Raw genomic sequence first — 13,365 nt, 5'->3', positions numbered from 1 at the left:
GTACATCTGGCTCATATATGAGCTTCACTCAGGTTCTCTCGTGAATGTCAAATATCAGCAGCCCAAAGGTCAAATGCCCACCCCCACCCAGTGTGCCTTCTGTCCATGGTGGCCTCGGGTTCCCTTCTTGGGGGATACTTTGCTGCTTGGAAATCCCTCCTTTTGCATTCTTTCTCCCACTCTGATGACTCTTCATCTTCAGGCACCATTGATTGGTCTCCCTGTGGCCATCAGACACAGTGGGCCTTGATGGAAACTTTGTTACAAACAAGCTTTTAGAAATCAATTAACCCTTGCCATTGCCCTGGGCCATTATTCTAATGCAATATCTACTTTACCTACAAGCCAATTCCCTAAAGCAATCCTCTAAATTCTATTTTCTAGCCATCAAACAATGGTCAGTCAACAATGTCAGACATGGTTTGAACTTGTTTGCAAGGGCATTTGTTGTCATTGCAAAGGCCCCATTGGTATAGATTTGGGGCACAGCGACCCTGTCCAGTACAAAAAACAGTTGAGAAGTACCCAATAATGGCACGACCAGTTAAATCCTGGTTGACTGACTGTAGGGTCAAAGATGATGTGGCAATTCATTGGTGTATGTGTTGACTATTCTTCGTGCCATTGAGTAAGTAAGGAAAAGTCAAAGAGTTTTGAAAGAGTGGACCATATTGGGCATCTTGAGGGGAGCCGAGCTATTGGTGGGTGGACTATGTCCCAGTGCACTGGCAGCGTAGGATTATCCTGGAGTCTGGCTAGTAAGTTTACTTCAGCATTTGTGCAGCAGAGATGAGGGGAAGCAATGTTACTGGGGGAATAACACAATGCAAGAGCAGATTAAAATAACATGGAGGCATTGGTACCCCAAGTAGAGCCTGCAAGTTTGGCAAGTAGGTTATTCCTTGTTTTGATTTTTAAAGCTATTTTCTGGAGATGTAATTTAAAGTTCAGTCAAGAGTGACTGTACCTGATGAAGAGAAGAGCATCTTTGCAGACAGACACAGGAACAATTACTGAGGGTGCAGGAACAAACAATCCCAATGTGCAGGAAGACTAGCAAGTATGGCAGAAGACCAGCTTGGCTTAGCAGAGAACTCTTCAGTAAGCTAAAACACAAAAAGAAGTAGAAAATTGGACAAAACTAGGGAGGAGTATAAACATATTGCTCAGGCAATCAGGGATGTTATCATGAAGGCCAAAGCACAACTGGAGTTGCAGGTAGCAAGGGACATAAGGGAAACAAGAAGGGTTTCTACTAGTATGTCAGTAACAAGATGAGGATCAGGAAAATGTGGGTCCCTTACTGAATGGGGGAGGCAACCTAGTGACAGATTATGTGGAAAAAGCTGAAGTACTCAATGTCTTTTTCACCTCAGTCTTTACAAGCAAGGTCAGCTCCCAGACTACTGATTTTGGGAGAACAGTTTGGGGAGGAGGTGAGAAACCAACAGTGATGAAAGAATAGGTTAGAGACTATTCAGAAAAGCTGGATGTGTATAAGTCCATGGGGCTGGACACAAAACACCTGAGGGTGCTGGAAGGAGTTGGCTGATGTGATTGTAGAGCCAATGGTCATTATCTTTGAAAATCCATGGTGATTGGGAGAGGTCCAGGATGACTGGAAAAGGGAAAATATACTGCCTATCTTTAAGAGAGGGAAGCAGGAGGATGCGGGGAACTACAGACCGGTCATCTTCAACTCCATCCCCAGAAAATGGTGAAGCAATTCCTCAAGGACTACATTTCTAAGCACTTGGAAAAGAAGGTTATTAGAAACACTGGCCATGGATTGACCACGGGCAAGTCATGCCTGATCAACCTGATTGCCTTCTATGATGATAACATCCCAGCGCAGGGTGTCAAGGGCCTGCAGCAAGGCGGTAGCCCTAGACTTCAAGAGAGCCAACTTCATCGAGTTGAGGATATTAGTGGGAGAGGCACTGGGGTTCTCGAGAGCAGGGGAACTCAAGACGAGTGGTCGTTCCTTAAGGAGACGATACTCAGGGCCCAAGGGGTGACCATCCCAACAAAAAGCAAGGGGGGCAAGAGTGCCCAAAAGCCCCCCATGGCTCACCAAGGGCATCCAGGAATGCCCGATTGCTACAAAGGCGGCATACAACCAGTTGTATGGGGGCTCTCTCTCCAAAGAGGAGTATACCTCCTCTGCTCAGGCCTGTAGGGGGGCTGTCAGGAAAGCTAAGGTGGACATAGAGCTAGGACTAGCATCCAAGATCAAAGATAATAAAAAGTCCTTTTTCAAATATATAGGGAGGATGAAGAAAGCACCAGGAAATGTGGGGACCCTGCAAGATCCTCTGGGCAATCTGGTGGTTGTGCCAGAGGAGAAAGCAAACCTCTTTAACCAATTTTTAACCTATGTTTTCTTGTGCAGGGACCAGGACTTCCCCATCATGATGCATGACGGACTCGAGGAGAATGTCTCCAGACCTCAGGTTGGGGAGGACCGGGTTAGAGAACTTCTGGAGGGGCTGGATGTGTTCAAATCAGCGGGTCCAGATGCTCTCCACCCCAGGGTTTTGAGGGATCTAGCAACGGTTATTTCAGGGCCCTTGGCACAGCTTTATAAGCGCTTGTGGTGCTCGGGCTAGGTGCCAGATGATTGGAAGATAGCCAATGTGGTCCCCATCTTTAAAAAAGGGAGGAGGGAGGACTCGGGCAACTATAGGCCCATCAGTCTTACCTCAATCCTAGGGAAACTCTTTGAGAAGATCATCAAGGAGCACATCTGTGATGGGCCGGCATCAGAAATGATGCTCAGGGGCAATCAGCATGGATTTATTAGGGGGAGATCATGTCAGACCAACCTGATTGCCTTCTACGATCAGGTCACAAAGGCCATGGATGCAGGTGTCGCGGTGGATGTAGTCTTTCTGGACTTCAGCAAGGCCTTTGACACCGTCTCTCACCCCATCCTAGTTAAAAAACTAGGCGACTGTGGCATAGATGCCTACACAGTCAGATGGATTGCAGATTGGCTGAGGGGTCGCACTCAGAGGGTGGTGGTGGATGGGTCATACTCGACCTGGGGGGAGGTGGGTAGCGGAGTCCCCCAGGGCTCGGTCCTGGGGCCTGCGCTGTTCAATTTCTTCATCAGCGATCTGGATGATGGGGTGGAAAGTAACCTGTTTAAATTCGCTGATGACACCAAAATTTGGGGGGAGGTGAGCACGCTAGCAGGGAGTGAGAGATTGCAGAGGGATCTGGATAGGTTACAGGGGTGGGCTAACAGGAACAGGATGCGTTTCAATACGGACAAGTGCAGGGTGCTGCACTTGGGCAGTAGGAACCAGCAGCACACTTACACAATGGGGAACTCCCTACTCGAGAGCACGGAGGCAGAAAGAGATCTTGGAGTCATTATTGACTCCAAGATGAACATGGGCCGACAATGCGAGGTCATGGTTGGCAGGGCTAACCGGACCTTGTCGTGCATCCACAGGTGCATCTCGAGTAGAGCCAAGGAGGTGATCCTCCCCCTCTACGCGACGCTGGTCAGGCCACAGCTGGAGTATTGTGTCCAGTTCTGTGCGCCCCATTTCAAGAGGGATGTGGACAACATGGAGAGGGTCCAGAGGAGGGCCACCCGCATGATCCGGGGACAACAGGGCAGACCCTACAATGAGAGACTGCGGGACCTGAACCTGTTCAGCCTTCACAAGAGAAGGCTGAGGGGGGACCTGGTGACCGTCTATAAACTCACTAGGGGGGACCAGAAGGGTTTGGGAGAGACCTTGTTTCCCCTAGCGCCCCCTGGCATAACAAGGAATAACAGCCATAAGTTGTTGGAGAGTAGGTTTAGATTAGACATCTGTAAGAACTACTTCACTGTTAGGGCGGCTAGGATCTGGAACCAACTTCCAAGGGAAGTGGTGCTGGCTCCTACCCTGGGGGTCTTTAAGAAGAGGCTTGATGCCTACCTGGGTGGAGTTATTTGAGCCCAGTTTTTCTCCTGCCCAGGCAGGGGGTCGGACTTAAAGATCTACAAGGTCCCTTCTGACCCTACTTCTATGATTCTATGATGAGATGTCTGGCTCTACAGATGCTTAAAGAGCAGTGGATGTGAAATACCTGGACTTTAGCAAGGCTTTTGATATGGTCTCCCACAATATTCTTGCAATCAAACTAAGGAAGTAGTGGTTGGATGAATGGACCGTAAGGTGGATAGAAAGCTAGCAGGATCATCAGGCTCAAAGGGTAGTAATCAATGGCTCACTGGGTGCATCTACACAAGATGCCTTACTCATGATTAGAGCAAATTACTGTATAGTAAGCATCACTGTCTGTACGTGCAAATGCTTAGTGTTCAGTAATTTGCTCTAATTCTGAGTAAATTTGCTACCTGTAAATACAAGTAGCACATTTACTTGAAATTAGTTACTGCACAGTAATGCACATGTAAATGGTGACCAGAAGCAAATCCCAGTCAGGTGGGAGCCCCTCACCCCCCAAACCCAGGTACTGTGGGCTCAGCAACAGTGCAAGAGGGAGGTTGACCTGCAGGAGAAGGGGATGGGAATAGCTTGAGCTGTGGCAGCAGATGCTGCTAGGAACCAGGCCCTGGGAACGCGGCTGGGGAGGCAGGCTGCCTGTGGCCAACACCCAGCAGCCCAGCTGCCCCTGCAAAGCACACAGGGACAGGGGGTACAGCTGGCAGCCACCTGGGCCAGGGCCTGACTGGCCAACTTACCATGGTTCCTGGGTACCTGTGCACACATGACCTCCAAACTGAAGCTGAGCAGTGCACAGGTCCATGGTACGGAGCATCTTATCTGAGAAATGCTGCAAACTCTCACAAACAAGCTCTTTCTCCTTTTCTCCTGACTCTGTAGGACCTGCAGCTGCACGCACAGGGGAGGTACCAGTTGGCAGCTGGGATGCACTGTCAGGATCACTGCTAGCCTCAGATGGGGCCCTGCAGATGCACCAGCTCTGGCAGTGCAGACTGCAGCACCAGATCCAGCTGCTGGACTAGCTGGTCACCATGGCCAGGAAGCGCCTGGTGGACTCACAGGCCAAGTGAATGGAGGGCACTGTCCACAAGGAAGCAAGGGACTGGCACAAGGAGGCAAGGGACTGGGCAAACCAGGAGTTCTGAGCCAGGCTCCTAGCCTTGGAGAAGAGACACCTGGAGGCCCTGAAGCAGTAGGCTGTCCTGGTGGCCAAGGCAGTAGAGGTGATGGTGGAAGATCACTGGGTGCTGGACACAGTCCTGGCTCTGGTGGTCACCTTGGTGCCATCCACTGCCCTGCCCCAAGCCTGCCTCTTGTCAGCCACCCACCACCTAGCAGCAGACTCCCCCATGGTCCTGGGCTGAAGTTCAGCAGTACCTCCACCAGCCAGGTGCCCCTGCTGTTGGTCCCACCACCAACCCCACCCCCCAGCCTGGGCCCAGCCCTGAAGTTTGCCCCAGCTCCATGTAACCCCTGGGGCAGGAGCTGCCCACAGCAGGGTCAAGGACCATCTGCAGGCCCTGCTGGCCTGGCCAACTGGCCGCAGGAGGGGGAGTCAGCTGCACTGGCAAAGCCGCACCCATAGTCACCCCTGAGTGAGCCCTCCACCTGCTGGGTTTGCTGCAGTATGCACACCCACCAGGGTACAACCAGAGGTTGGGCTGCTGGGCTTCTGTCTATGGGTTCTGTTGTTGGGAAGGGAGGAGGAAGTGAGGTCTGTGTTTGTGGAGGGGAATAAAGTTGTTTTCTGAGAACTGTCCACAGTGAGAGTGGTGCTGGGGGTGCGCAGTGGGGGCAGAGGTCCAAGGGGGGCTGTCCAGGTGGGCTACAGTAGGGAGTGCAGAAGGGGGTCAGTCAGTGCCTCTTGTACCTGGTACCCTGACCCCCACTGCCAGGTGAGAAGCTCACCAGGGGCCTCAGCGGGGGGGGAGAGGGAAGAGCGCGATCCTGCTACTGTCGCTACTACTGCAGTTGGCACTCCTGGTGTCCTCCACCTGCTGTGCTTCCTCCGTCCAGGTCTCATGAATCAGCTCTTCCCAGGCCTCAAAGATGTTATGGAGAGCACAGGCTGCGATGATGACGCAGGGAATATTGGCCTCAGCAACCTCAAGATGGGCAGTGAGGGTGCACCAGCATCCATGAATTTGCTGAAGGTGCACTCTATGAGCATATGGGTCCAGCCCAGGCACTGGTTGAAGTGTGCCTGGTGGGGGTCCAGCTGGCTGGTGTAGAGCCACATGAGCTAGGGGAGGACAGAATAGTTGGGGTCTCTAATGAGCAGTGGTAGAACCACTATCACACCCAGCTGGAGGTCCAGCACCCCTGGCGATGTGCCCCCTCTCCACCCAGGCTGGTAGGGCAGAGTTGCAGAAGATGTGGGTGTTGTGGGCACTGGCCGCCTAGCTTATGCTCATATTTGTGAAGCCACCATGGTGGTCAATGATGACCTGGAGCACAATGGAGTGGAAGTCCCACCAGCTGTAGTAGGGGTGATTGCTGTGGGGTGGGCAGGTGACAGGAATGTGGGTCCTGTCCAGGGCCCTGATTGAATGAAGGAAGTCCAGGGCATGGACCCTACCACCACTGCCAGGGGGTCATGCATGGTGTGCCCTACCATGTGCTGGAGGATACCACACACCTCCAAGACAGCCTCCCCAGTGGTGGCCTTGCCTATCCCAAAGAGGTGGCTGATGTAGCAGAGGCAATGGCCAGCCTGGTATCCACAGAGAGGGGCAGCCGCATGGTTGTATCCTACTGCTCTATGTGTGGGCGAAGCTGCTTGAGGAGCTCCTGGAAGGTGGCCCAGGTCATCAGAAAGGACTCGTCATCCCAGTGCTCATCTCAGGTGGTCTGGATGATGTGCAGCCACCAGTCCTGGCTGACCTGGAGGACCCACAGGTGGTGGGGATAGAAGCCCAGAAGCATCTGGATGGCTCTGGTGGTAACATCTAGGAGCACATTGTTAGTATGCCTGCTGGGGTCTGGGTGGCACCATGAGGTCTGGGTTGCAGCAGGGTGGTGGCAGGAGGCCTCAGATGGCACACTAAGCCAGGTCAGGCAGCTGCAACATGCAGGGGGACTGCCAGGGTCGAGAATGACCTGGACCAGGCAGCAGACCCCACAGTGGGTCAGTAGGGCAAGCACAATGGCAAGCAAGAGCTTGGGGCAGTGGACATCGCTCTCAGGGCCTGACAGTGGAGCAGCCATGACATGGCGGGCAGAGGCTGCAGTGACAGAGCCACTGCATTCTGTCATCACACTGCACACTGCTCTGGGCCAGGAAAGCAGGTGGCCTGAGAACAGCATACAGGGCTGGCTTTTCAAGATGGCCACAGGCTCCCCCTGGCTGCTGCAGGAGGCCAGTGCAGGGCTAGAGAGGGTGGGAGCAGACTGCTGCCAGGAGCAGCAAATCTGCTCCTGTGTCCCCACACATGTAGATGACTTCCTAGGGTAGGTTTACTCTACAGTAACTTACTCTAGAGTAAACCCACCCTGTACCATTTGCACATGTAGATGTGCCTACTGTCTATTTGGCAGCCAGAATCGAATAGTGTGGCCCAGAGTTTAGTCCTGGACTAGTTTGTTCAATATCTTCATCAACAATGTGGAAGATGGGATGGAGTGCACCCTCAGCAAGTTTGCAGATGACACAAAGTCCCTCCACCTCCAGACTGCTGAACTCTGACATCCAAGGAAGAACCACAAGGTGAAACTCGTGTACTGGCCAGATGTACCTTCTGTCTGTGACAGCCTTAGTACTAGTAGATATAGAATTGGGGGGGGGGGTAATTTGTTTGCCTTGCCTGTGTTGTTCTTATCTGTTATCACTGTGTATCAATAAAGTTTGCCTATTATCGAACTGAAAAAGTTGTCAGTCTGAGGGTTTGGGTCCATTCAGAATGAGGTATCTGGGTCAAAAATCCAGTGCTAACACCAGGGTGGCACTCTAACTACAGTGCTTTACACAAAGCACCATGAGTTAGAGCACCATGAAACCCAACAGGCATTTGGCTAATATCTAACCTAAACAGGCATCACCTGTTTGGTGGTGGGTGGTGCTTGGAGCCTGCCTGCATTGGCCCAGGCCAGCAGGAAGGAGTGGTCCAGCAGCCTTCCAGCAGGCTGCCAAACTGCTCCTCTACCCAGCCCCACCCCCATCATCTGGCAACATCAGCAGCAACTAGGGTGGTGGGAGGGGGTAAACAGAGCCCCCTGAAACCTCGCAGACATGTCCCAGATACCTTTACTGGGGTCTTGGGGGGGACCAGGCTGGGTCCATGAAGTGGGTGGCTCCATTTCCCCACCCCAGCTTCCAGCGCAGCAGCCTCTACCACTGTCAAGATGCTCCTGCAGGGGGTCGGAAGGGGAAGGTAGCCTCACCTGCCACGTGGGCCCAGCCTGACTCCCCCCAAGACCTCAGCAGGGGTAGCTGGCTGGGCATGTATGGCAGGAGTGTATCCCCCTCCTGCCCAGCTCTGCAGGGAGGAGACAGAGGTTTTCTGTCTCTCCTCCATGACAGCCCCAGAGGTAAGGCAGAGCCAGTGCCTCCCTCGGCAAGCACCAGCCCCACAAAGCCACATAGGATACAGGTAGAATTGTACAAAATTAACCCTAAGGTGCTCTGCCTTAAAGTGCCTCTGTTTGATACTACATCAGACAAAAGTTAAATTTTCATTCAATCGGCCATTTTAAAAGTGCTCTACAGCTGTAAACATTTATCGTGTTATGGCTACAGAGCACTTTCGGGGGTCTCATTGCACAAAAAATGCAACTTCTGCACACACCCTATGGCCATGTGCAGATGAAATGAGAGGTGTGTTTGCAAGACACTTTAAAGCAGACTAAATGCTTTTGCACCGCTTTAATGGTGTCAGTGTTTGCATGCCTTGGTGGCGTATTGCCCATTAATTCCAGTTGCTGTAGAAAATTCAGCAGTGTAATGTGCTGTAAATGACCTGGGGTGCAGCAAACTAAAACTCTTTTGAGGAGTTTTAGTTTGCTGCCCCTACAACTGCGGAGTAAAGCACTGGGCTCCATGCAGCTCCACGGCTCTGCAGACAGCCTGACAGCAGTCCAGGAAAGCAGCCCTGCCCAAGAAAAGCAGCAAGCCTGATTTTTTTTTTCCCCCACCCTCCCAGAGCCTGCCTGCCTGAGCTGCATGGGGGCCCGGTGCTTCCCTCCATGGCTGTAGTGTCCCCCGGGACCGCCTGAGCTGGGTGCCTGCAGATGGGTGCCACCCTGGGGGGGGAGGGGAGCAGCAGCTGCTGCGGAGGGAAACACCAGCCTCCCCCTCCCCCACTCCACCTACTGGCAGCTCGCCCTCCCCTCCCCACCGGAGAGGTAGGTAAATCAGCAGGGTGCATGCATGACACACAGGGGTTAACCAGTCCTAAATTAAATTAAAGCGGTGGGTTTTTTTAAAACTTTAATATAGGACCCTGTTTCGTCTACACATGCCCTATGATTCTATAAGAGTTATTCACCCTAGAATCCAGTAAAGACCCACTTTTGACATCACTGCTCTTTTAAAAGCAAACAGAGGCTCTTTGCTGACTAGGTTCAAGATTTCAGTTTTACATCTCTCTAGCATCACCTTGGCAAATATTTATTTCAGATATTAGTTTATTACTTGTGCACCAATGTATTTTCCTCAGTTTTCTTTAAAAGTTTCCAATTCAATTCATTTATTAATGTTGCCATATCCTATTTCTCTTAAAATATCTTTCAAGCTCATGGCTCAAGGCAACAAAAAGGTATTAAAACCAACTTCCTTATTCTTTACATCACTTTAAAAATGATTGTGACAGACTCACCAAGCTACAAAAGTTACAAGTTACAAAATATGCTTATTCCAAATGTGACGTACATAGCTGCTTCTCCAAGGTCTCCAGTTGCACAACAGACTTCACAGCTATTCAGGGACCAAAATACAGAACTTTAATTGAATACATAATTCAACTGTCATAAGCACAGTTAATAACTGAAATAATTGAGGGCTATATATCCTATTACTTTAATCAAGAGAAAGATAGTGTGAAGCCTTATCAGATATTTGAAGTGTTCTCTCAGTCATGCTAATATTTCTCTCTCTGTTGCTCAGTTGTTTGCAGTCTAACACATCTGCCATTTAATTCAGTTCAAGTGTCACGAACAGTAAAATATTAAAATTCCATCAGGTGTGCCATAGAAATGCAGCTTGCAAATTAAAGCTTTATCAAATAAACTAACTTTATAACTTCCTTTTCGCTGTTGTGAGGTGAAAAATTTAAGTCCAACTCCTCTTTGAGGTTGCTAACAACCATTTGAATTCAATGATATCACATTACCTAATGTATGAACCAAGTCTGCAAAGCCTGAAGCTGTTCCATGGACTCCATCTTCTCTAGTTCATTTGAAATCAATCACACCAGAAAAACTGCGTACTTCAAAAGATTAATTCAGCCATTCTCTGCCTGCTCTATCTTTCATTACAGTCAGGCTTTTATGAATGCATTTTGCTTTACACCAAAATCTATTTTTATAGAGTTCATTTGTAACAATTCTCATCTGAACCATTCAACTCAACAGTTCTGTAAACAGTTTCATAGCTATTGATGAGGGGCAGAACGTCAAAAAACAAAACTTGCATAAAGAAACAGCTACCGGAATACACTTACAGCTAGGGAACATCACCATTTATTATCAAATGCTCCCAATCACCCTGATCAGAAATGACTATATGCACTAGACCTTCAACAATCTCTGAAGTGATTCCAGAAAAGGAAGCTGGAGCGATATATCAGCAGGTGAGCAGGATTCTGAAACAGTGAGATGGAGTCAGATATCATCCCTAATTAAAGTTCACTGAAGGGAAGTAGAGAGAAGCAGCAGCAAAACTGGTGGTATTCTCACAGAGCCTGCTCTGTTTATTCCAAGATTCACAAGAAATAACATTCCCCAAGTCGTGTCTGTATCAACTCAAGGCCCGGCCGGTCCCAAGCTAAGCCCCCAAACAAAGCTAAACCTCAGCCATTCCTAAATAAAAATTTCCTACAAAAAATGTGTCACTTTTGTTAATTAACACTGTTGAGGCCAGAAATGCAGCATCGTGACGAAAGTTACGGTAAAAGAAATGGAGGTCAGAGAATGTTAAGCTCCCAGCCTGGATGATTTGTTGGGCTCAGTGTAGGTCAGTCTTACCTGCAGCATCTGACCATGTGGGGCCTTGGAGATCAAAAGCTCTTACTGTGAAAATCCAAAGACGTTATAAATAGGTGTGTGACAGTGCGGGGCCTAGGGGTGCCGTGAACTCCCCCAGCACCCCCTACCATGTCAAGTTGGTGTCAACGCACCCTCACCATCTCACCCGCCACGTCTTTGGTGTTATTAGTGTTTAAGGGAGGCTGCCTTTTATCTTCTTTGACACGGTGCCCTGAGGTGTCCCAGTCTGTACCCTGCCTTAGGTGACTTGGTGCACTAAAGCCTTAGGGGCTACGCGTGGCTCCTACCACCCCTGTACCATGCCCCAAGCCTCCCAGATGTACCGGACATTGTACGGCCAATCCCTTGCTGCACCCTCACAGGCGCCCCCTTGCTTGACTTGCTATTGCCCATGCCCTCATGGGTTCCCTGGGCTTGTCTCAGTTGCCTACACCCTCATGGATGCTCTCTGGGCTTGTCTCACGGTTGCCGCCCGCACTGGGGCCTCCTCTGCGCTCGCGCTCATGCTTGCACCCGCCCTGGGGACATCTCCATGCTTGTGCCCGCCCTGGGGCCTTGCCTCACGATCCTGCCCTCCCTGGGGCCTTGCCTCGCGATCCTGCCCGCCCTGGGGCCAGGGTCGATACGCCCCTAAATGCCGCGCCCTCTCTGGCACCGGGGTCTCCACGTTACCGTGGAGCCCGAGGCCTCCTCCAACCCGTAATAGCCTCACCCGGTCCTCCGGTGTAACCACAAACAACCTAAGTAATAACGCAAGCCAATCGGCTATAACTCAACTCTAAGCCTCCTGGCTAAAGCGTCCTCTAAACCATGCACCATGTCGCACCTGTAACTAGTGAATTGTACCTCCCAGCCTTTCCCTTTTCCCCTTTCAGGGCCAAGCTCTTTTCCTTGATCCAACAGTGCTCCTTTGGTCCAGCTGCCGGTTGGGAGGGGGAGAGAGAGGAGAGCACCCACAGCCTCCTGTCTGTTTTATGGTGGTCAGCCCTGCCCCTTCCGGTCAGCTGACCCACCAGGTGCCAGCCCTTAGTTCCTCCTGGTTGCCCCTAGCAACCAGCACCTGAGCCCATACAGCTGCTTTTCAGTAGCAGGCACCTTAGTGCCCTGCTACAAGGTGGCAATGCCAGTATGCACCAAAAGATACTGAATGAACAAGGTACCAGTAGGCCACACAATGGACAAGTGCAGATACCGGGCCAAGGTTATTTTGAAGGTTGAGGTTTTTTTCTTTTGTTTGCTTTGGGACTGCTTCAGGGTCAGGGAGGGGAATCTCTGGACAGCCTGTCCCACCTCACTCTACCCTGCCTTTAGCTGTCAGGAGTTAGAAAATGCCCATTGGCACCTGCTGCTCTTTCAGGAAGGCCTGCCCACTCTCAGCAGGCCCAGCCCACAGACATACATTGTCTATCTGTGTGGAAATAATATACCCTAGGAGGAGATTTTCTTGCAAAAAAACCCAACAAAAAAACAAAAACCTTTGTGCTGCAGCTGAGTTGCTTGGGACACAAATTTAGAAATTAAGACAAGTGAAATAGGCTTTGTAAAAAAAAAGGAGCACAAAACCATCATCCCTGCAGTCATCAACTGAAGGCTGAGAACCAAGAAGCTCAGGATTTTTAAAACCATATCTGTGAATAAAGCACAATTGAAAATATAGACCAAGAATTAGATGATGCCATTAGTCACTTGTTACAGGACTACCTGGGATAAAATAGGAAGCCGTTCAAAGATAGCTAAGATAACAATGCCTTGAAAAATCCTGGAACAACTACATTTCATATAAAAACTCACCAAATATCTGACTCAATCAAGAAGGCAAAAAAAAAAAAAGAGCATATTTTTAATACCTAGAGCTGGGCAGCAATACAAAATCCATTGTGCAATTCCCTCATCCCACCATTTCTTCCTTCAAAATTTGTTTGGTTGAAATTTTCTAACTGGCTGTATTAATTTCACCACTAGTCAAGAGAAGCTGAGATCATATCCAAGAGTCGGAAAGGGCCAAGAACCAGCTGGAAAATGAGAATTTAAAACTGCAATCTGCTCTCAAGATGGTGACATGGATGCCTATGTGGGTAGCACACTAGAATCAAAGTCTCAGGAGGTCACTTCCCGTCCTGTGTTCCTACATCCTGAAACTCTCCAAACCCAGCTACAATTCAGCAACTAAAGGGCTACAGAGAAAGAGACAAAA

At 50.1% G+C, this 13,365-nt stretch overlaps 1 long non-coding RNA gene across 1 annotated transcript; it reads left to right on the top strand.

The window, feature by feature from the left end:
• The first annotated feature begins 9,621 nt into the window (after positions 1 to 9,621).
• On the top strand, positions 9,622 to 12,722 carry LOC109302396. The gene is made up of 2 exons (XR_002098739.1): positions 9,622 to 11,224; positions 12,286 to 12,722. It is a non-coding gene; the product is annotated as an uncharacterized LOC109302396 (long non-coding RNA).
• Positions 12,723 to 13,365: the final 643 nt, after the last annotated feature.

This window comes from Gavialis gangeticus, unplaced genomic scaffold (genome assembly GCF_001723915.1).
Source record: "Gavialis gangeticus isolate Ggan-Ray unplaced genomic scaffold, GavGan_comp1, whole genome shotgun sequence".
In the NCBI taxonomy this organism is placed as follows: Eukaryota; Metazoa; Chordata; order Crocodylia; family Gavialidae; genus Gavialis; species Gavialis gangeticus.
Note: the sequence above shows the minus strand (reverse complement) of the source record. Positions and strands in the feature narration are given on the sequence as shown.